General features: G+C 49.2%; 2 long non-coding RNA genes across 3 annotated transcripts; one reads left to right on the top strand and one right to left on the bottom strand.

The window, feature by feature from the left end:
- Positions 1–843: 843 nt before the first annotated feature.
- Positions 844–19295, top strand: LOC140702969 (uncharacterized). Of its 2 annotated transcripts, XR_013539645.1 has the most exons (3): positions 844–3068; positions 4442–6455; positions 16311–19295. It is a non-coding gene; the product is annotated as an uncharacterized LOC140702969 (long non-coding RNA). The 2 variants fall into 2 exon arrangements; XR_013539644.1 differs by lacking the exon at positions 844–3068 and having other exon boundaries at positions 3075–6455.
- On the bottom strand, positions 10518–13286 carry LOC140702970 (uncharacterized). Its single transcript, XR_012082248.2, has 2 exons — positions 13180–13286; positions 10518–12467 (listed from the first exon to the last, which is right to left on the bottom strand). It is a non-coding gene; the product is annotated as an uncharacterized LOC140702970 (long non-coding RNA).
- Positions 19296–22914: the final 3619 nt, after the last annotated feature.

Raw genomic sequence — 22914 nt, 5'->3', positions numbered from 1 at the left:
CATGGAAGAGAGTCCCAGCTGCCTTGAACTGGCTGTGAAGGGCCCCTCCATAACAGTTCAAGCTTGCCCCCCCCCCAATTCAGGTCTGCCGGTGAAGAGGACTGTGCTCAAATCTGACGTTGATGCTCTTAATTTCAGCTCTTTTGTGTCACTAATGATGCACTAGCTGAGTGAGCGGCGTGGTTAATGGAACCATGCTGTAGTGTTTAGCTGGGGCGGAACTTAAGGAACCAGTGGCGTGGCTAATGGCTGCAGTGTTGAGCTGGGGCGGAACTTAAGGAACAAGGCCAGCGTATCTATGGGCCCCTTTTTACAGAGATGGAGGGTGTGTGGTTGAAAGTGTGTTCTGAATTTCTTTGCTTCGGTGGGGTGTGGCTCCAGCGACGGGTTTTGCTTGCAACCACCAACGTTGCTGGGTTGGGGGGGGGAGAGGAAAAAAAATACTGAAAAAGCAGTAAAACATAAAATGGCCAATAAACATGCTATAATGCCCGGGAACGAGTTGTAAAAGGCATTAAAACAAGGTGATGAATGAACAGAGTGTCCAGGGGAGGAGAGGACATTGAATGTTCCCTTCTTGGTTGACATCTATATGAGTGGGAAAGTCATCTGAGAGCGCCGTTCCAGCGCAGCTGAAGGCAGAAGCAGGCAGGCTGGTGCACCCTGGGAGTTGGAGTCCCAAACAAGAAACTTGCTCTATCTCTCGTGGAGCAGTCAAGCTGGAGAATGGGGGGGGGGGACACCATCAGGACTCCTGGAGGTCTGCGCACACACGCACACACACAGATGTGCCCCACGGAAACTCACAAAATGCATCCCCTTTGTTTTGGGGTGTGTGTGTGTGTGTTTTTTGCTCGTTTTTGTGCTAACCAAGGTGTTATCCTCAAAAGCAGCTTTTCCTTGGAGGTGCAGGGAGAGGGAAAAGCCATTCTAACCTTCCCTATCCCTAACAACTCACTCTGTGTGGTATGACTAACAGAATCATGTGGTCATCACCCTCACCATCTTAGAACGGCTAGAGCTGGAAGGGACCCTGTAGAGTGTAGATCATCTAGTCCAGCCCTGGTCAAGGAGGCCCAGTGAGGGAATCAAAATCCCAACTTCTGGCTCTGTAGCCGGATCCCGAAACCCCTGAGCTATCCAGCCAGCTAAATTACTGCACCCTAATTTGGATGTTTTCTCCTCATCCTTGTCCTCTTAGAACGGCTAGAGCTGGAGGGGACCCTGTAGATCATCAAGACCAACCCTGGTCAAGGAGGCCCAATGGGGGGAATTCGAACTCCCAACCTCTGGGTCCACAACCGGATGCCTAAGCCACTGAGCTATCCCGCAGAGGTGCCCTGGGGTGGAACTTAAGGGAAAAGTGAGTGAGTGAGTAAATAAAAGTGGTGGCAGAGAGGCTTAGCGTTGCAGAGAGTCAGGGCCACACGTGGCTTGCAGCTTTGTCCACTGCGGTATTAAGCAAAACCCAGGCAATCATCCTTCAAAGATGCAGTTGTTGTTGGTGGGGGGAACAAGGCACCCTTCCTGTTTTTCTCCGCCTCCCGAAATGTCCACGCCGTTATTTATTCTTTCCTGCAGATATCCCGCAGCGTGTGCAGCCGTGGGGGAATCGCCGAGCGTCCCCTTTAAAAGACGTTTGGCAAGGGTCCTGGTGTCGTTTCTAAGCCAGATAAGGTGCATGCTCTCGGTGTGCTGTGTCTCAAAATAAAAATCTAATTTCTTTGCTCTCCCTCCCCGGCCATACAGCAGCAAATTTCAGAGCAGCCGTCGACGGTGGGGGAGAAAGGGACCACGGACGCGATCTAGTTCGCCTTTTTATATGATCCACCCTGGCAGAAACATTCCTACGCCTGAATCCGGACATCTTCATTTAGGAACGATTCGATGTCCCTCAAGGCCGTTTCCAGCTTTAGGATTCTATGATTCATCCTCTTTCCCCCATAACAAAAGTGTGTCTCTTGTAGACAACTTTGGAGAGAAAACACCCTCTATCCTCAAAATTTGGGGACAATTTGTACGTCTAGATAACAGAATTCTACCCTTGTGGGGAGTGGGCTTGGATTTTGTTTTTAGAAGGGCTTTTGGAGACCCACACATGATTAAACCCTAACAACACGGCTCCTGCAGGCTTCTGAGAATGGAAAATGATATTTTTTTTCTTCCCAGGTTTGGGGAGGGTGGGACCCCATGTGGCACCACATCCACGCGGAGTATTTCCTGCCTTCCTTAAGGGGCTCACATTTTGACCGGAGCCACTGCAGACGGGATGTGGGGACAGCCACCGAGGACACAAGGCTGGCTCAGGAGTCGGGTTCGAGTCCTGCCAGTGTCCTCGACCTCCCGGGTGGGCCCCCGCCGACTCTGGCCCTCCAGGAGCCCCCAAATCAGGAAAAGGTTGTGGTTGTTTAGGAGAGCTGGTGTGTGTGTGTGTGTGGGGAATGGAAAACAGATCCAGCCTGCAGAGGGAGGGAGGGAAGGAGAGAGAGCTCAGCCCGAGAATGACAGACTGTAATCCCCCTTGAGTGTGCCTAGTCTCATGAATATTAATAAGGCGGTAATTAAAATGCAGGGACACAGCAAGATGGATGCAGGCGCTGCTGCTTTCGGAGCGCTGGGAATGGGGCAGGCTGGTGGGGTTTTTGTGTGTGTGTGTGTATGTGTGTGTGTGAGGTTGTAGAGTGCAGTTTTTCCCGGCTGTTTTCTTTTTTAATTCTGGTCCTCCACTCCTCTCTGGTTGGATGCAAAAAAGGAAAAGAGCTTTCAACTTTAATCAATCTGGAAGATGGGGGGGTGTCTCCTCCTCCTCTTCTTCCTCTCCATCCACTAATTTTTTCTTTTCTTTTGGCCTGCAGGGTAGGAAACACACACACACACCCCAATGCACACATAGACTAGCCTGCAACCCAGCTGCAACGTCTCCAGACCTGAAGTCAGAGGAGGAGGAGAAGCCTCCCGCCTCCATCACTGGCAGGCCTGAGGCATCGGCCTCCGGTGGCCATTCTTCTCCCGGGCAGGCTTTTACCTCCACAAACTCAGCGCCGGCTCTTGGCCATCGGGTTGGAAAGGTGGACGAGACCCCTACTGCTCCGGTGCGGGAACTGGGGCCTGGGGGGGGCTTTCCTCTCCCTCTCCCCTGGCTTCTCCCACCTGCAACTCCGGCTAGGAGAAGCGCGCCGTGGATGTGCATGAGCGCACCGCACCGTGCGTACGGGGGGGGGGTGATGAATACCAACCCATCTGCAGCAAAATAGGCGTTTGCTCTTCCTCAAAGAGGTAGTGGGGAGGCATTTGTTGAAAAATGGCACTCGTAGAAATCCGTTCCATGGGATCATTTCCACTGCGGGCTCTTCGTAGCCTATTGTTGAGTAAGACGCTTGAACATTGGGGGTGGGGGGGTGATCATTCAGGTCCAGAGGTTCCAGAAGGAGATATTTGATCTAGATCAGTGGTTCCCAACCTTGGGTTCGTTCTCGGACTACAACTCCCAGAAGCCTTTCACCACCAGCTGTGCTGGCTAGGATTTCTGGGAGTGGTAGTCCAAGGACACCTGGGTTACCCAAGGTTGGGAACCCTTGCTCTGGACCCTGGTTTGTTTTGTTCAGCTGATCCTCCAGACCATGGTCATCGTGAACCAACCCAAGGATGGAGACCATCGTTTGGAGGGTCATCGTGAACCAACTCAAGGATGGAGACCATCGTTTGGAGGGTCATCGTGAACCAGCCCAAGGATGGAGACCATCGTTTGGAGGGTCATCGTGAACCAACCCAAGGATGGAGACCATCGTTTGGAGGGTCATCGTGAACCAACTCAAGGATGGAGACCATCGTTTGGAGGGTCATCGTGAACCAACTCAAGGATGGAGACCATCGTTTGGAGGGTCATCGTGAACCAACCCAAGGATGGAGACCATCGTTTGGAGGGTCATCGTGAACCAACTCAAGGATGGAGACCATCGTTTGGAGGGTCATCGTGAACCAACCCAAGGATGGAGACCATCGTTTGGAAGTTCATCTGGACCAATTCAAGGATCGAGTCTCATGGTGTAAAGCAGTGGCTCCCAACTTTGAGTCCACAGATGTTCTTGGACTACAACTCCCAGAAGCCTTCGCCACTAGCTGTGTTGACCAGGGTTTCTGGGAGATGTAGTCCAAGAACATCTGGAGCATCCAAGGTTGGGAACCCTTAGTCTAGATCTGCTTCAATGAGACTTCACTTTTTATGGGACATCTTTGGTCATCTCGGGCAATCTCCTCTAGGAACCCAATCAATTTGGCAATACTCTTCATTATGGAAATCTTCCTCCCTCCCTCTCCCCTTCAGCCTTTATTTGGCTGGCAAACGGCTGTGCTGTAACACCGACGATTAGCTTTAAGACACCTCTGCTTTTCGTAGCTCAGCCAACTACTATTTATTTGACACATTCTTTCTTTGTTTCAGTGCCTAGGGATGGAATACAAGGGGACCCTGCTATCCGCAGGATCAGTATCCACTGATTTGCTTATCCACTGTCTGAAAACACATAAGGAACAGAATAAATAAATAAATAACAGAATGACTGAATAAATAAACATTGCCAAGGTGTATTACCAAACAATACCTCCGTCAGAGTAACAACAAAAAGGGCCATTATAGTGGAATGTGCGAGACACCAGCATTCGTACAGAGCTTACATAAAAAGGAGATGATGTTTGCTGGGGAGGCTATGTCTGTGAGTCATCCTGCTGGGGCCCCTTTGCATCTTCACCCATCGCTTGAGGCGTCTTGGTGGATCTCGGATGTAAGCCGCTCTTTTCTGAAGCCTAGCAGCTTTTCGCTTTTCTGTTCCTCCCTCGGCTGCAAAATTTATCCCTTAGTCATCCCAAGTCTTGGCTGTCAACAATTCCCTTGTCCGTTGTGTAACTTTCTGAGGGTTCTGTTTTGTAACTTTCAGGTTTCTTTGCACCTGGAGGCCTTGTGAGGCCTGTGAAGAAATCGCACAAATGTGTCCTTCGCGGCCAAGACGAGCTCTCTTAACAGGGGACGGTAGCCTCTTCGATGTTCAGTTTCTTTGAGAGATTTTCCTCCAGCTCAAGATGGAGACACCGACGGCTTCCCCAGGGAGAATGTGTGCAGCCGCTTTTTGTATTCTCAAGCTCGGACCACTCACATCCGCATCCACGGCAGGTACAAGAAGACAAACTGGTTGCTCACAAAGGCAGAAGCAACCCATCTTATACTTTGCTTTTTAAATTATCATTTAATTATTTATTCCTCTGTCCTTTTAATTGAAAGGGGGCTAAGGGTGTTCTTTGTTGGCTGTTACACATCCATCATGTGCAAAGTTCTACAACTGGGGGGGGGACACAATGCTAAATGCACGGTTACAAGATGGGCGACACTTCGCTCAGTAATACTACGAGCGAGAAGGATCTTGGAATGGTGGTAGATCACCAGCTGAATACCAGCCCACGGCGTGATGCAGCTACAAAAAAGGCGAATGTTACTTTAGGCTGCATTAACAGAAGTCTGAGCTCCAAATACCCGCAAGGTACTTGTCCCCCTCTATTCGGCAGGGGTGGGGCCTCATCTTGAGTCCTGTGTCCAGTTCTGGATGCCACACTTGAAGAAGGATGATGACAGACTGGAGCGAGTGCAGAGGAGGGCAACCAGGAGGATCAGGTGGATGGAAACCAAGCCCTTGGAGGAGAAAAGATGGAAAGGTCTGGGCATGCGTTTAGTCTTGAGTAAAGAAGACAGAGGAGAGACAAGAGAGCACTTTTCGAAGACTTGAAAGGTCGTCCTACACAAGAGGGGCAGGATCTGTCCTCCATCCATCCCAGAGTGCAGGACAAGTCATAATGGGCTCAAATTACAGGATGCCAGATTTGGGTTGAAAATCAGGAAAAACTTCTTAACTGTTAGAGCAGTACGATGATGGAAACCATGATTTCAGGAAGTGCCGAGCGCTCCAACACTGGAGGCCTTCGAAAAACGGACCACCCTCTGTCCGATCTGCTTGGACTGGGATTTCTGCCTGGTTGGACTGGATGACCTTCGAGGCCCCTTCTAACTCTGCGATTCTAGGATTCTAGATAGACTCATTGCTTATGAAGGTGAATGCAGAAGTGCGTAGATTAAAGCTAGACAAAAAGACAATACGGTATTTGAAGAGGGCTCTCCTCTTTTCTCAAGGCTAAAACATGCCCTGTTCTTTGAGGGGAGCATCGGCTTCAAAGCCCAGCCTGTCCGCCTGGAGAGATAAACAGTTCTTATTTTTTTTTTTCCTGCTTTCGTCCTCATTAGGTTTTTGTTGAAAACAACCCCCTCCCTGGAAAAAAAAAACACAAACCACCATTTTTTATCCCTACCAAAGGTAGAAAGAAATTCCTCACTTTCGGGGGAAAACAGACCAAAGGGGATTCTTATCCATCGCAGCCTTGAATTCACAAAAAAACACACACACACAGCTAAGGTGAGTGGACCCCAGAACTGGTTTGTGGGTTGACGCACAGCTCTGGCAGAGGAGGGACAGGGTGGAGAGCGAGTTGTGTTTGCGCGCTCTCCTTCGGAGGATTACTCATTCCTGAGATGAGTCTCCCTGCCCCGACCACAGGAGCCTGGCTTCTTGTGAATCATCAGCCAAGCTGCTTTGGGGATCACTCCGAAGGTTATACGCCTGTGCAAATCTCACCGACAAAAACCTGCTGGAAAAGGAGGTTTCGGCCGGTAAAGTTACAACGCTGCTAACGTCGGCCACCCTTTAAGGTCCGGAGCGGCCCTTCAAGCCTCACAGCCATGCCTTCCAGAGAGCAATGGACTACAATTCCCACCCCCTGGCCAGAGGGAGGACGATGGGGTCTGGCGTACACCCCATCCCGAGGGTGGGAGAAGGTGGCGCTCCAGAATCCTGAGCGTCAGGGGGGTGACTTGCTATCCGAGATGTTCATTTCATAGCTCAGGGCTGTAGGCATCTGGCTGGGGAGCCGGAGGTTGGGAGTTTGAATCCTCCTCTGTGCCTCCTTGGCGGGCTGGACTAGATGATCCCACGGGGTCCCCTTTTTTTCCAGCTCCGCAGTTCTAAGAGGACGAGGATGATGCGAAACAGCCAAATTAGGGCTCAGTAATTCGGCTGGGTGGGTAGACCAGTGGCTTGGCGTTCAGTTCCGCCGCTCTGTGCCTCCTTTGACAGGGGTTGGACTGGATGACCCCCCGGGGTCCCCTTTTCCAGCTCTGCCATTCTAAGCTGATTGTAGGATTCGTTTCGAAAACTGCAACGTTCGCTTTTGACAACAAATTTCCCCAAACCGTGCAGCCAGCGTGTAATCCAGTCCCGAGGCTCGGGAAGGACACACACACACACACACACACACACACACACACGGCCACTGGGCCAATACAGGGCTGGTGAGCCATGGCCACCAAACCAAGCGGAGGTGGTCCCCCCCGGCCAGCCAGGGCAGTAAGGGGTGGGGGGGCTTGGCGTCCCTCCCCCCACGGCAGCCCTAAGGACATCCTAGAAAGCGGTGCTTGGGAGTTCCCAAGGCTCTCCAAGCCCTCCCTGGCTCCGAAACAGTTAAATTCTTTTCCAGTTGAACTGGCAAAGAAAGCTTGAGGATATTAGCTAGATCAGAGTAGAGGAGGGGTGGGGAAGGAAGGGGAGAGACAGCCAGAGCGAGAGGGAGAGTAGTGGGGGGGGGGGAATGAAGCTTGAAAGCAGTAGAGAAGGATTCTCTGGGGCTCTGGAGAGGGAGGGGGGGCGAGAGAGAGAGAGAGAGAGAAAGCGCTTCCCAGAAACTTGAATTTATTTTTAACCCAGGAAAGGGGTAGGGAGGGGGAAGACGGCTGGGGAAAGATTGCTGGCGCAAGGTTTACTTGGCAGGAAGAGAAGACAGGGCTGGGTGCATGGGGGACCCTGAGCCGGTGATGGATCTGGGCTCTGGACCCCAAACCCCTCACCCCCACGTCCACTTTGGGGTTCGGTTTGAGCCTTTTTTCGAAATCAAGGACGCTTTTGTCCTTATGGGTTGACGCGCGCTCAATACACGGCATCTGGAAAGACCGGCTTGCTCTCTCAGGGAAGATGGGCCCTGATCGCGTGCAGAGTGCTCGGGCCTCGTACAAAAGGAACACACACACACACACACGATCTGCTTGGAGACCAGAATGGACAATCTGGGGGGGGGGGGAATCAGATGCTAGCCAGCTTCATCGGCTCGGCTTGTGGGATGGGTTTTAACGAAACCTATAAAAGAGCAGGGATGGTCAGCCAATCTTTGGGCCCCGAGTTCAAAATCTGAGTCTTTGGTACTGAGTTTGAGTCTGAATCTTTAATCTGGAGTCCCCAAGCCAAAATGTTTGTTTCCCCAGAAAAAAAAATAAGGAAAGGGTTTGGGTGGGTTCTGAGTCAAATTGAGCCTGGTTGCTGGTGCAACTTGACCGCAGTCCCCATCACTGGGGAAATTTTTTTAAAAATGTAGGACAGCCCTCCTACTGTCTCCTCTTGCAATATCCATAGGAGGTCGAACGAGGTGGTCGAGGAAGGGGGTAAAAATTTGGGGCCACCTCATTTTAGCCGGCAAACGGGGATGGGGGTGACTTCAGAGAGGGGCGAGAGAACCTCCCAGCCTCCTCTTTCTCCGGCATTCGATATTTTGGATTTGCGAATTTTTGGCAAATCGTTCGAAAAACAAGCAGAAAGGCCAACGTTGCCCGGTCTAGATGGGCCAAAACCCAGCAGAAAGAGGATCCTGTTCTACCTGCGTGTCACACCTGTGCTAGAGGTGAGGCGCATCTCAGGAGAGAAGAGGTAGCAACAAACCTGGGTGCACCCACAGGGGTTCAAACCCCAAGGTCTAACTTTGAGCGAACCGTTCAAAGTCCTTTACCTGGATCCACGAATCGGTCGTTGTTTGATTCGTCCTGAATCTGTTTTTTTTAAACATACGTGTTTTTAATATTCTGGAATCTGAAGGATCACTTCTGCTTCCTTGGTATCCTCCTGCTTTTTGACTCTGGACGGTTTGGGACCTTGGTTGGGGGGGGGGATCTTATACCCACTTCAGGACAGCAGGGATTTGCCTCGAATCCGTATCTCAGATTCGTCCTCTTCCCGAATGGGGTTGAGCTGGTAGGACTACGACTGAATGGATCCAAAATCGAGTCTCTGGTGGATTTCTACAAAGGCTGCAAGGTCTTACCTACGCTTCAGTCATCCAGACAAACTGGTTTCCCACCCCCACACCCCTCACGGCAAAATCCTGATTTCCAGTTTGCTGTGCCAGCTGGTTCTTCTTTCAACCGTTGTTTGCATAGTAATTTGCTGATTTGGTCCCGGATGCCCGGACGATTTCTAGCTCCTTTGGAAAACAGGTTTTTCTATGCATTCAAGGGAGATACCCAAGCCCCTCGGTCAAGAAACCTGGGGTCACCTCCAGTCATTCTGCAGCCTTGAGGTCAAGATAATATTCTGCCTAATAGTAGGGCTACCCTTGGGGAAAAAAACATACAGAACAAGAATGAAGTTTTTGGATTTTCTGGGCAATGAATGCCCATTCTGGGAGTGCCGTCTACCGTATAGCCAACTTACAGACACCTAAATTTGGCTCACCTGGAGGACAGGCCTAACCTGAAAAGCTAGCTAGGCCTAGCTTCCTAGCTAGACCTAGCTAGACCTAACTAAGCCTTCCTCCCAGGCGAGACACATTTAAGTGCAAGGTAGGTAGAACTCCCAGAATGGAGAATTATGGTGTTTGTAGTCCGTTCTGAACACACACTGTAGGACGTGATGTAGAGGCAGGACATGCAGCAAGGCATAGAATCCTTGTTACCTAAGAGATGACTTTTAACATGCTCTATAAAACCATAAAAAACAGCCCTGCCAGGTGGGACCAAAGATGTGTTTATTTCGCTGTCTTGTCTTCTTTTTCCTAATCATCGCAGTGCATGGGGATTAAAGTCGTTTAACAAGCCCTGTTCCAGACTGGAACTGTGGATGATGGGACTTCACTGACCTTCCTGGTCACCCATCCAACGCCCCCCCCCTCCCGATCCTGGTGCAAACTCAGATTTTTTACTTCCCACCCGAAAAGGGTGGAAGGTTTTGGCAGTCAGAAGATAGTTAATGGCGGTTACTGTGATCTCATTCGAGTGGAATTCCTTCCCTCGGAGACCCTGCTGGTTCCCTCCGCTGAGCGAGTATGGAAAAGCCCTCGGTGAGGTCGAAGGGCAGAGGGCAAGCGAGGGGAATGGCCAGGAAGCCCTACAGTAATTAACTAATAATGGCGGAAAGGAATGCTGGACCCAAGCCCTCCACCCACAGGAAACTCAGACATCTTGAAATTCACTTCTCTTCAAAGCCAGGGGGTTGACCCTCTCTCTCTCCTCCCTTCCTCATATGCACATGTGCATGTGTGAACATGCATGCCCATGCGCCCTTGATTAGAATATGTGCAAAGAGAACATGCATTTTCTTTCTTTCTTTTGGAATTCAAATGGCAAACCTGGATTCCTACGTGGAAAGAAAACCATTACTGTATTATTAATTTTGTAACAAAAAGCATTTAATTTCAAGGATTAATTCATGCGGCTGTCCATGCTGGGCAGCATATTTATTCAATTGTCGGCGAGGGAGGCGTAAACGGGCGTGCAACTTTTCCTGGTCTCTTTTACAGGAGCCTTACATGGTTTGGGGGCTTTTAACTGTTTCGTCGGTTTCCATGCGAGCGATCTTCTTTACTTAAAGTTGCAAACAGATCGAACAGCAAACTGACCAACGTGTCTGCTTTCGGCAGCAGACTTGAGCAGACTCTAGAGAGGCTGTAAGTGCCAGTGAAGGAGAAAAGGGGTGGGCTACTTTGGCGAACTTGAAGCTATTCTGCTCCGGGAATTTCCTGCCTTTCTGCTGGGTTGCAGAAATTCAAATCCAAACTCCCCCCAAAATGGCTCATCCATCTGGCCATGGATGTTGGCATGTCAGAGTTTCCTCTGCAGCCCTGAACTCCATGGTGCCCGTCCTGATGAAGACTCCTGTAGGAGCCAAAAGCTAGCTTTTTTTTTTTTTTTTGGGTGAGTCTAATAAAAGCATCGGCTGCTTTTGTCTACAAATCGTATGCAAAGGCTACAGGATGATGTTCGCTGCTTTGCCGTGCCCTGCAATTTTGGGGTGGGGGAGAACGGTGGCCTATCTAGAGCCTTTGAAACCCCTTCAACCATCTCCGTAGTAGAGCAATTGTTGACCCCTCTGACGTTCAAAATCTGAATTTTCCCCGCGCCTGTCCTTCTTCAGGTGGTATTATTCCAGTCTAGTCCAAGCGCTAAAAAAAAGAGAAGAAACAGGTAGAAAATACGCCCCGATGGCTGGAGGGTAATGTATGGGACGTCCCGTGTGAAGGATCCCAAAGCATTCTGAACAGATGATCATGCTTGGACAGGGACTCCAGCGGTGAAATTCTGCCACTCTGACGCTCCCTCCATCTAGATCCCTTCCAGAGTCTATCAGAGACAGCCAGGGCTCCTCGGTATTTCTACCTGACAACTTGACATCCAAAAGGTTTTACTGTCTGGCGACTATTGTTGAAACTCAAGAGCACTCGATAACTGACAGCCGGTGACATTTGAGACCTGACGGTTTGACAAAAAGCACATTTCAACGCCCGGAGGAAGCTGACGGACAGTCCGGGACCAAGCCGGGCGTTCAGATGGTGGACGATGACCCCGGAACGTCCCGAACCATCAAGACCAGGGATGTAAGCCGAGTCTAAGACCTAAATCCTGAGTTTGAGTCTTTGGCACCAAGTCCATGTCTTGGGTGTCAAGTCCAGAGTCCCAAGTCCCTATTAAAAACAAGCTCTTTTTTTAATTTTACTGTTTATTTTACTGTATTGTCTAGGGGCGGGTATTTTTGGATTTTTCTGAACTGCGAAGACCACAATTCTCCATTCGGGAGCCCTCCCTCCCTTAGCGGAGAAAGACAGACATTCGAAGGCTTTCAGACATAGTTTGGCCAAGTTCCAGCCACAATTCCTGTTCCTCTCTCAATGCTAGCTGGGAGCTTCCTTACTGAGCTGGAAGAACATGGAGGGCTTGGCCTAAGACCCATCGGTCTGTCTTCCTGGCAGTCCGGAGTCTCCACAAAGCTCTCCTCCAGCACCATAGTTCAGATTCATCAACTTTCGTCCTGTCACCTTTCTCAACATCCGAGAGTGTAGATGAGCCTCATCTTGGTTTCCAATGATGCCTCCTTACCCTTGATGGCCTTTTCTCATTCCTTCATGGATGCCCTTCCGAGTCTCCGTCTTCTGCTTCTTTGGCTGCCATCTCCTTCTGGATCAATGATTGAAAAAAGTTCTGCAACGTCCCCAATGATTTCCATTTCTTCGTCCTCAACATCCAAGTTGGGTTCTTCTATAGTCATGATGTTCATCTTCTCCATGTTCAACTGCAGTCCTGCTTCGGCCTTTTCTTCTTTCACTTCCCCCTAAAAATCCTTTGCAAGACGAAAAAAAAATGGGATAGAAAATGGGAGTAACCAAATCATAAGTACATCATGTGCAGGCTGGTAGAATTAAGCCATGGTGACGTTCAATGGAGCCAACCAGGAACGTCGGCTTTCTTTCTGCCTCTTCCGTGTCAACAAGATTCCCTCCTTTTCCCTCTTTCTGCCTTTTGTTTCCACTTGCGCCGGTCCAGATTGCAGAAACGGGTTGGCGCGTCTTGCTTGTACGTAAGGAACAAACACAGCCCCTTCCTTGCCAGTACAAAGGACTGTGTGTGGGGTTTTTTTTGGCCAACGCCGTTGGCTTGGAGGGGTCCCGTGGAAGGGGGTGATCCGAGAGGAGAAGGTCCCCCTTGGCCCACAGAATGATCCAGAAACACCCCCTACCCTACAGCTCTCTTTTGAGAAGGTTTTTTTTTTCCCCGCCTTCCCCTCTTCTGGTTCCCCCCTCCCTTTTGTTAAGCTCTTTTTCAGCTGAAATGGCAGCGCCCGGGTGTTTTGAGCTCGCAGTAATTGCCAGAGTCTAGACAGTGTCTGGTATGAGGTGCAGAGAAATCAAAGAGGCCCCTTCTCTCCCTGCGCCTTCCACACATGCTCCTGCGGTCAGTCTGTGTCTTCCCCTCTCTGGCGCATTCGCGGGCTTTTATGCACCCCATCATTTCCGAGCATCCCCCCTCCAACCTGCTCCTGTGCCGTTCGTTACCTCTCTCCCTTTCCTTTTGTGACGGCCCCGTTCGCTTTCGCTGGTTCCAGACCCTTCCCCAGTCTGGACACAAACTGGACACTGTTTCTAAGACCCTGTCTGCCGGGATGTTCGCAGGGTTAGGTAGGAGAAACCCCCCTCCTAGAGGATGGTGGCCTTAGGCTGTGGCGAACAGGACAGAGAGGGGACCAGCCTTGGCTGGAATCTGTTTCTTCGAAATAGCTGTTCGGTTCTGTTGTCGTCTCCGAAAGTTGCAAAATTTCTCGGCAAATCCCTCAGCCAGACAACCCGGTCAAGTGGTCGACTGGGCACCAAATGCCATTTATGGACACATCCTTGCTTACTTGCTCCCCCATCCCTGGTGGCCGGCCAAACGGCTTACACATTACCTTGCTCTGATCCCATCTGCTCCCAGTTGTAGGGTGTGTTTGAAGTGGATAATGAAGGTCAGTCCAGTTCCCGGCCACTGCCATTTCCAAGCATCCACATGGCACAAAAAAAACCTTTCCCCCCACCCTTCTCTGCCATTATCATCACTCTTTTACTCATCCCTTTCATCGGCATTAGTATCCCTTCTTTTTTTTAAAAAAGTGAAGCAAGTGAAATAGCGCTATATTGCTGTGCTAAGCCGTTGGATGAGCGCTGTATCAGTTTGGCGCTGTAGCGCTAAGCTCGGAGAAAACTGTTTTTAAAAAATACAGTGTGCAAATTGTGTGTGGCATTTGTAATCCTTATCCGTGCAAGCAGAAGGCAGGCAAAAAAATAGAGTTCATACCACACACCACTCTGTGCATCATCAGTGATGTCATCTAGACACTCCGGATAATGGCTCTAAAGCAGTGTTCCCCAACCTTGGGCCCCTGGGTGCTCTTGGACTACAACTCCCAGAAATCCTGGCCAGCACCGTGAGTGGCGGAGACTTCTGGGAGTTGTAGACTGAGAACATCTGGGATGGGAAGGGCCCTGCTTCACCCTTTACCCACCCGTCCATTCTCCACCCCATATGGACACCTCCCAAACTGACTGTTTTACCAGATTGTCATTGATGAGGGGAAGGAGATCAGAGGGGGAGAGCAGCTGCAGATGAGGAAATAATTAAATAACACCGCCCACCCCCCACCCCGAGTCTCTGCCCCAGTGACTGTTCCCTGGATGGGAAAATGGCTTTCTTTCTTTCTTTTAAAGGCAGGGTGAGCCTTTGATGTTCACATCTGCCTGTCATGTGCACACACAAACACACATTTTTGTGTGATCTCATTGTGTGGTTCAGGTTCGTTGTGGTGATGGCCTCACTAGCTTACCCGCCCAGAAACGTCGCATTAGGAAAATATGCAGGGCGTTTACAAACTTTCCTGGGTGCAAGATTGTATTGGATTCCCCTTGTGTTGTCTACACACGAGCCTTCTCCAGGATTATGGATGGCTGCGATCCATCGTTCGGATCCAAAGGGGAGGGGTTTTTTTTTTGGATCTGAGTCAAGTCCAAATCATTGGGGGGGGGGAAACCTTAGGCCAGATTGGACTGTATCATAACTCAAGCCCCCTTCCCTGTTATGAATACCTTCCGTCTTTTAAGAAACCTTGTTCTAACCTGGGCAGTGCCTTATCAGGCAACGAAATCTACCAGGGGTATTTTTTTTGGGGGGGGAGTATTCGACACACAAATGCTGCAATTCCTTTTCTCATTCTTTTTTTTTTTAATCAAAAATTTTAATTAATGTTAAAACACTTTTCTGGTTCTATTTTTTTAAAAAAACAGATTAACAAGATATCGCTTTCAATAAACAGTGCTAAAGCACTATCATTCTATAGCGCCAATTTTTTTTAAAAAAGAAAATGAAGAAAACTCTTAGCGGCCACCACCGTTTCGCACTCCGTTTCCAATCCCTGCTTGTGAGCGCTATTGCTAATAACAATCATGTTTGAGGGCATTTCTTCATTAGCCGAGACCATCACACTTAAATGAATTGGTACTTTGGATTCAACAGATACTCTTTTTTTTATAAAAGGATTGCTTTGATTTCTCCATCCCGTGGTGAATAGCATGGATTCCTGACCTACAGCAGCAAATATCAAAAAGTTGCAATTGTGAGATTTATGGGATAAAGTATGAGGCAACGAGACACATACACAAAACACACCATGCCACCCACTCTGCACATATAAAAAAAATATACCTGACACTAGACTCCAAAAAGCAGCAACATGTTAACAGCATGGCTCAGAACAACATCTCAGAACCGATAAGGACAACATGGATTTTCCTCCATAGACCCAAACTGGTTCGGCTGGGTGAGCACTTAGAATATTTTTAATGTGTATCCAGCCAGAGGCTTAAAGGCTAAAGATTGCTCAAAGCTATAATGCCTTTGAAAAACTTTTAGATGATTTTCCCGTGTGCCCTTTTATGCTATCCACTTTTGCATTTTTTAGAATGTAATCAAAACATTATTTTTGAGATTTTAATTGTACTTTTTAATTGCACTTGTATTTTGGATTGGAATCTGACTAAAGTATTTACCTGCAACTTTGGCTTAGTTTTCATATATTTTTCCAGTACTGGTGTGTACACTTTTTCTGCAGTGGTAAGACTAGACTGTTTTCAGCAACTTTGAAGCATTTGGTGCTTATGAGAGAGAGAGAGACGCTCTGTCAATAAAGCTTGGCAAACTGATGTTGCCTGGAATGATTGCAACAATGAAGCAACTTTTACCTTGGTACCCAGATGAACTTTGATATGTTTGACATGGTTAGCTGGTTTCATTCTGGAAATAACCCTTTCTGGGATAATTGCCAGCGGGGATAAATCCGGGCTTCTGATTTTTTTCTCTCTAGAGGTCTAAAAAGTTCTGTAGGGCTCTGACGTAGACTTCTGGCATTAGATTCATGGAGGTCTGGAGTTTACCCATGTAGGCATGGAGGAGGGAGCTTCTCAAAATGATCCTTTTCTAAGATGCATCTCCTCTTCCTCCTTCTCTGGCCATTCCTCAGTTCCTCCTGGGTGCATTGTAAGAGGGCTGTGTTCCAGAACCTTCTCGTCCTCGGGGTTAGGAAGGGCAGACATCACACCTCCGTGACTTATATAGGAATATAAATGAAGCTTTTGTTCACTCCATTTCGCTTTCTTTCCAGCTTTACATTCTCCGACACGGGAGGAAAATTGTTCTGAGGTGGAAAGGAAGGGGCTGATACTAATCCGATCCATGGGCTATGGAACTACCTCTAAAAAGGGTACATGGGCAAGCTCCAAGCTGAGAGAAAGACCACCTCATTGTCGGGGGTGATGTGGGTCACAGTCCAGAAGACCTGGAGGGCACCATGGTATGGAAAGCTGACTTCGCAAAGGGACGCATCAGTCTTTGGGAAATAGCTCCTGTCTTGGTAATGAATATGGAAGGAGGGCTCTTCTCCTCCATTAGTGTAATGAAAACTGTGTCTCGGAGGCATGACCTTGCTTCGGAAAACGTCCGTTTATCAGCAGAGGAGCAGTCAGATGCTTCGCGTAATCGACCAACGACCAACGCCTTGACAGGAGGACGTCCTCTGACAGCACAAAGGGTGCACGGCAGAAGAAGCTGTTATTTATTTATGGGGTTTTGTGAGTCTTCTTCTCCGGTCGTTCTCTGGTGGTCAGATTCCCCGTCTTCGTGAAGGTGGAAAGCCCATGACTACGATCAGCCTGTCTCCACCAAAGGAGAATTTATGGATTTTTTAAAAATTGGACCACAAATCCCATCATTCTTCATTCCGGCAGCTCTATATGAGTTGCACACAACTTACAGACACCGAATTTTGGCTCGCCTGGGAGAAAAGGTCTAAACGGGAGGGCCTTGACCTCAGCTAGGCCTAGCTCCACCCAAGCTTCCTTTTCCTGCCCCAGTGCGACTGGCGGATTTCTTCCTGAAGGGGGGCAAAAAAAGATGATTCATTAGTTCTGTTTCTATTCTACTTTTCCTCGAGTAAGTTCAAACCAGCATCTGTGACTCTCCTCTTTCCCACTTTCTCCTCATGACCACCCTGCAAGGTAGGTCAGAACAGAGAGAGTCTAGCAACCACCCATTTCAAGAGAGTTTTGGCATCGAGCGACGTCCCTCTTCTCGAACGCGGATCCACCAAGTCCCAGCCCGGTGTGCTCACCGATGTCTCTCTGCTACCCAGCGGACCGAACAGAGCAACGGCACCAAAGGGTGGTTCTGGATTTAGACTAAATGGGAGGAGAAACAGGATCATAATGTGTTAACCGACCATCCTAGGAGAGGCCAGCTTTCCTAACTGCAGAGTTCCCGGGGTTGGGCTAGATGACCTTAAGATCCCTTCCAGGCCGAAGAGTCTATGATCCTGTCAAGAAAGCCACAACAACCCTATGAGCCACAAGAAACCTTTGTTTTGCCACACAACTCTTCTGGGGAGTGTTTTCTACTCATGGACACCTTTTGCCAAAGGACCTCAGAGAAAACAACAGCGGGCGTTGATGTTTAGTATGTCACTGATATCCCACTCCACATTTCATCCTGTTTCCATGCGTCTGATGAAGGGGACGGGTCCACGAAAGCTCACATTAAAATATAATAGATAGCCTTTGAGGTGCCATTCTCGATTTTGTTTTTGTTTTGTTTTCGGATTTTTTTTGTCCGATAACTTGAGAACAGTTTTTGCAGGCAGTTTCCTCGTGTGTGTGGGGGGAGAGTATGTGTTTGTGTGTATGTGTGTGTATGTGTGTAAATGTAACACAACCTCCTTTGGGAGCCAAGACACACACACACACACCCATGCAAGCTGGCCTGTGTTTGCAGAATGCCTGTGTGGGGCGGAGAAAAGGTTAACAAAGGGTGAAATTTTTGAAATTTGGCTTCCCTCTCCCCACCTCCCAGCTGGTGGGATGGGCGAACGGGATCCTCCTGGGCCCTCCATCCGCATCCACATCTGCCCCCCAACTCCCACCCCTACTCCTCGGCCCTCGCAACCACCTTTTATCCCCAAAAGGGCCTTTTTTGTTGACGGGCGAAGGCTGTTTTGTAGAGCCTCCCTTACAAAATAGACTTCTCTCGACTCCCAGTGCTGGTCAGGTGTTCGCCTCCAGGCCCTGTCCATCAAAACACACACACACACACACACACACACACACACACACACACACACACACACACACACACACACACACACACACACACACACACACACACACACACATGGCTGCTCCCTCATATAGCCAAGAAAGAGGGTGATGGGAATTGGAACAGAAAAAAAAAACTATTAAATCATAGTCTGTTTTTTTTCTGCAGAAAAAAAATGTATCTGCCAGTCGCACTGGGGCAGGAAAAGGAAGTTTGGGTGGAGCTAGGCCTAGCTGAGGTCAAGGCCATCCCGTTTGAGGCCTTTCCTCCTAGGCGAGCCAAAGTTCGGTGTCTGCAAAGTGTGTGTTGCTCCTATAGTGCTCCCAGATTGGGACGTTATGGGGTTTGTAGTCCAAGAAATCAAATACATGACACACACCAGGCCTCCTCCTCAACCAACCAACCAACCAACCAACCAACCAACCAACCAACCAACCAACCAACCAACCAACCAACCAACCAACCAACCAACCAACCAACCAACCAACCAACCAACCAACCAACCAACCAACCAATCAATAAAAAATAGAGAGAGTTTTACAGCAGAAACGACAAATCATTCTGTGTCACCTTAAAGTCTTGCACATCTTATTGTCTGGCACACATTTTGGTGAGGAAGAGATCTGTGGGCCACAAACGTTTGCGCCATATAAAACTTGAGAAGGGCCTTTGAAGTCCCTACAAAACGCTTCGAGATGCCACCAACTAGAGATTCCCAGGGCCAATCCTGCTGGAAATTTCAGGGTATGGGGGGGAATGTGGGTCCCATGGGAGGGACTCTGTGTATGGGTGTGAGCAGGCACGCACCAAAGGGGATATGGGAGCAGCTAGAAAAAGGAGGGGTTCCCCACATGGATGAATGGTCCTTTCAGACAGCCCCATCACAAAAGCTTTCTGAGAAACACAGAGAACGTTTAAAAATTAAATAAATGAAATACAACATGCAAAACCCAAATGGTTCACCAGGGACAGTACCGAATAAAAGCCAAGCCTGTTTTGTTTCCACCCCAATTGAGTTGGATCCCCCACCCCTTGGTTTGTGTTTTTTTTTTTTCCAAAAGCCAAAACTGGTCTCCCAGAGCCCATCATGAAATAAAGCATCTCCCAACATGGGTTGGTAGCCTCTGGGCATATAGAGAGAGCGCCTTTTCCTGTCCTTTGGCAGCTGTAGACATCAGCTATACTTTGGGAGAGAGGCAAGGCATCCAATTCATTATCATTATCATCAATGGCAGAGCTGGAAGGGATCCGGGAGATCATCCAGTCCAGCCCCTCTCAAGGAGCCCACTTGGGGGGGGGATTCGAACTCCCAACCTCTGGCCCGGCAGCCTGAGACCATCTCTCATGGTGACAGTGGGGCTGGAGGTGATCCTGAGCGGGTTATCCGTGGGGAGGCGAAGCTCGGCTGGGGGCTCTTGCATGACCCGGAAAGGTCGCTCTCCAAGGTCCTGAATTTTGCCATTAAACTGGGGTCCTCATTTTGGAGGATTCGTTCCTTGGAATGAAACCCGGGACAGCCTTCCTAACCCATGAGGCCGCCTGTCCACATGGAACTGAGTGTACAAACCCTGCTTCGTTCGGCATCTGGATAGCTCCGTAGTTCAGTCATGGTCGGGAGTTCGATTCCCCGCTGGACCTTCTTGGGTGGACTGGATTTGATCATCTATTGAGTCCGTTCCTGCTCTAGCCATTCTAAGATGATCCTTATTAAACTGGGACTATTGGCGTGTATCTTAATGCCCGGACAGGCTCATAGATGGAGCTGCGGTCTTTCGTTTGGCTTAGACCCAAGCTTTTTAGGGCTTTATAGGTTAAAACCTACTAGAGCAGGTCTATTGAATCAATAGGGTGTTTTTTTTTTTTTTTTGCAGTAATACACAACGGCCACTTCTCTAGAAAGAGATTTTTTTTTTTTGCTTTGTTCCTTCCTCAGCTTAGGACAAGTTCCAGAGACATCCGCCTGCTGCGTTTCCACAGGCCTGTTTCCCCCCCCCCCTCCTTCTGAAACACCTCGGCTGAAGAAAAGACGCTTGCACTCTTTATGGTGCCAGTTGGGTGGGCCAGAATACAAGGATTCCCACAGTCAGGGACGGATTCTTGCCAGCCAATGGGTGATTAATTTATTTTTATTTTTTGCAAGTCCTCTGGAACAACAGGGCTCGGCGCATATAAACAGTGGCGAGAAAGCCACTTTTAAAGCTCCTTCCAACGCGCTTCGGCTTCAAGGAGGAAGGGACGAGAAAAGGAAGGAGGGAAAGAAACATAGACGGGAGGGTGATCTTTGGGGGCCATTCCCCCCGCCCTTAAATTTGATGGAGAACACTGAGATCCTAACCTTTTATCTGTAACACACGCACACGGACACACTGTTTTCCCATCGCATCTTGTCTTTTTTCTCCTCTCCCTCCACAAATAAGTCCATTAGGAAGGAAGGACGCCTTGTGAACGCCAGCTTCGGAGCCATCCATATGGAAGTCCTTATTTATTTATTCTTATTATTTATTCATTACACGCCTACCTTGCCTTCCCGCGCCTAGGCTGGCCGCTCCGAAAGACGCAACGGAAACGGAAGGGTCGCAACCAACTCCGCCTCGGGACCGTCGAAACGAAGCCCAACCCCCACCCACCCCCATCCCGCAGACACACAGAGAGACACACACCCCTGTTGACCATCCTTGAAGTTGGCCAACAGTCAAAAAGAGGACCGTACACGAAAACAGTCTCATAAGCGAACCTGGGATGTGGAGGGAGCCGGTTCCAGATTTAGAAGTCCTCTTGTGCTATTATCTGTGTGTTTTAAATTTTAATTGGAATGGTGGCAGGTTCTTATGGGCGCAGAGCACTAATGGGCCATTAACTAACTAACTAACTAACTAACTAACTAACTAACTAACTAACTAACTAACTAACTAACTAACTAACTAAGTAAATAAATAAATAAATAAATAAATAAATAAATAAATAAATAAATAAATAAATAAATAAAGGTAATGTTAGTTAGTTATTGTGAGTCCTGTCTCCCTACCATCTTCGCTTGTGACTTTCACATCCAGTGGCAGCGAATTCCACAGGTTTAACAAAGCTTGAAACCCTGTCGTTTGCTCACGCTCCGTAGATCCCCGTTTCCAATTTGGGTTTTCACAGAGGTCTCAAATTTCCCACCGGGGCCCCAGGACGAAAGAGTCCCCGATTCTCTCCCCCCTCACGCCCACCCGCCCGCCCCCTTCCTTCTGCCAAAGGGAGAAGGATCCGTGGGTTTTCGGGAGACAGAGCAATGACAAGCTGCTCAGGGACCCTGCAGCGGCGGGCGGAAAGAATAAGCGGAGCCTCGTCACCCAGACAAAAGATCGATAAGTAATTTCACCGTAGCGGCCAAGGAGGGTTTTTTCCCGATAATTGTAAGCCAGCAAGTTAGGAGTGAAGATTTCGCCACCCTTCTCAGCTAACCTGCGCCCGATCAATCCACACCACCAGTGGGGGAGCAAGGAAAACTCATTTTTCCCCCTTTTTTTTCTTGTCCCCCCCTGCCTTTTCCCCTCTAATTTCAGCTTCGGTTTGTTTTAGAAAAAAGTTCTCCTGGTGCCCGGCCACGTGGAACGGCTCTGAACAGCCCACCATGCCCGATGGCATCTCTGTACACCCAGGAAACCTTCCCCCCCCCCGGCCGTACAGAGATGCCATCTGGCCTAGTGGTTAGTGTGTTGGACTAGGACTCGAGAGATCCAGATTCGAGTCCTCAGGGGACCGAGAAAAATCACCCCGGGTGTTATCCCGGCCCACCTCACAGGGTTGCAGTGAAGTGGGAAGGATCACCGTCAAGTATGTCCCATCATCTGTGAGATGTAAAGGATACAAAGAAATAATGACGGTTTCGGAGGAGCGATGGCGGCCATGCTTTTTTAATGGGCGCTACTAAAATCTCCCCGACCAAATTTCTCTTTCGGTTTTGGAGATTCCCAGACCGGGTGCTTGGAATCACAGAATGACTTGGAAAGGTGGAAAGGAGACCGGAGTTTTGGCAAACTCGCATGCTGCCAGTAGGTTTGGCTGGGAGGGGCTTTCCTCGGCTGTCCATCTGCCCAGCACTAACCAATCGTTCCTTCCCTACCTCTGACTTCAGAGAGAGCCCCGCCTCTCTCTGCTCAGTGTCTCTTTCCCTCTCTTTAGTCTGTTGGGAGCAGTGAGTTTGTTGGGCAATATAGAGTGTTCCATTTTTTCCCCCAGCATCCGCCAGGGGAGCCGATAACTGAACCCTGCGGATACCGCAGTCCTGCTGTCATTTCTTCCTCCCCTGGATAAATGTGCATTTGACTCCTCGAGTTTTTCCGCCCCAAAAATAGAGCGGAAAGGTCTGAGGGACCGTTTGGTATCCGGCGATACATGGAGACTCACCGTCGGTCAAAGTTGGGGTTGGTCACCAATGACCATTCCTTAAAGAGCCGGCGTAACTTTGAAAACGTTATTAGGAACACCACGTGTTGGTTATAACTCGGACGGCTCGGAACAGCCATGGCTCGGAGGCAACCTTAAAGGAGGCAAGAGTTGAGGGGGGACGGAGGGGGAAACGAGCGGTAGAAAGCTAGACAACACAGTGGGGGGGGGGGAAGCAGACACGCCGTATA

This window comes from Pogona vitticeps, chromosome ZW-PAR (genome assembly GCF_051106095.1).
Source record: "Pogona vitticeps strain Pit_001003342236 chromosome ZW-PAR, PviZW2.1, whole genome shotgun sequence".
Lineage (NCBI taxonomy): Eukaryota > Metazoa > Chordata > Lepidosauria > Squamata > Agamidae > Pogona > Pogona vitticeps.
Note: the sequence above shows the minus strand (reverse complement) of the source record. Positions and strands in the feature narration are given on the sequence as shown.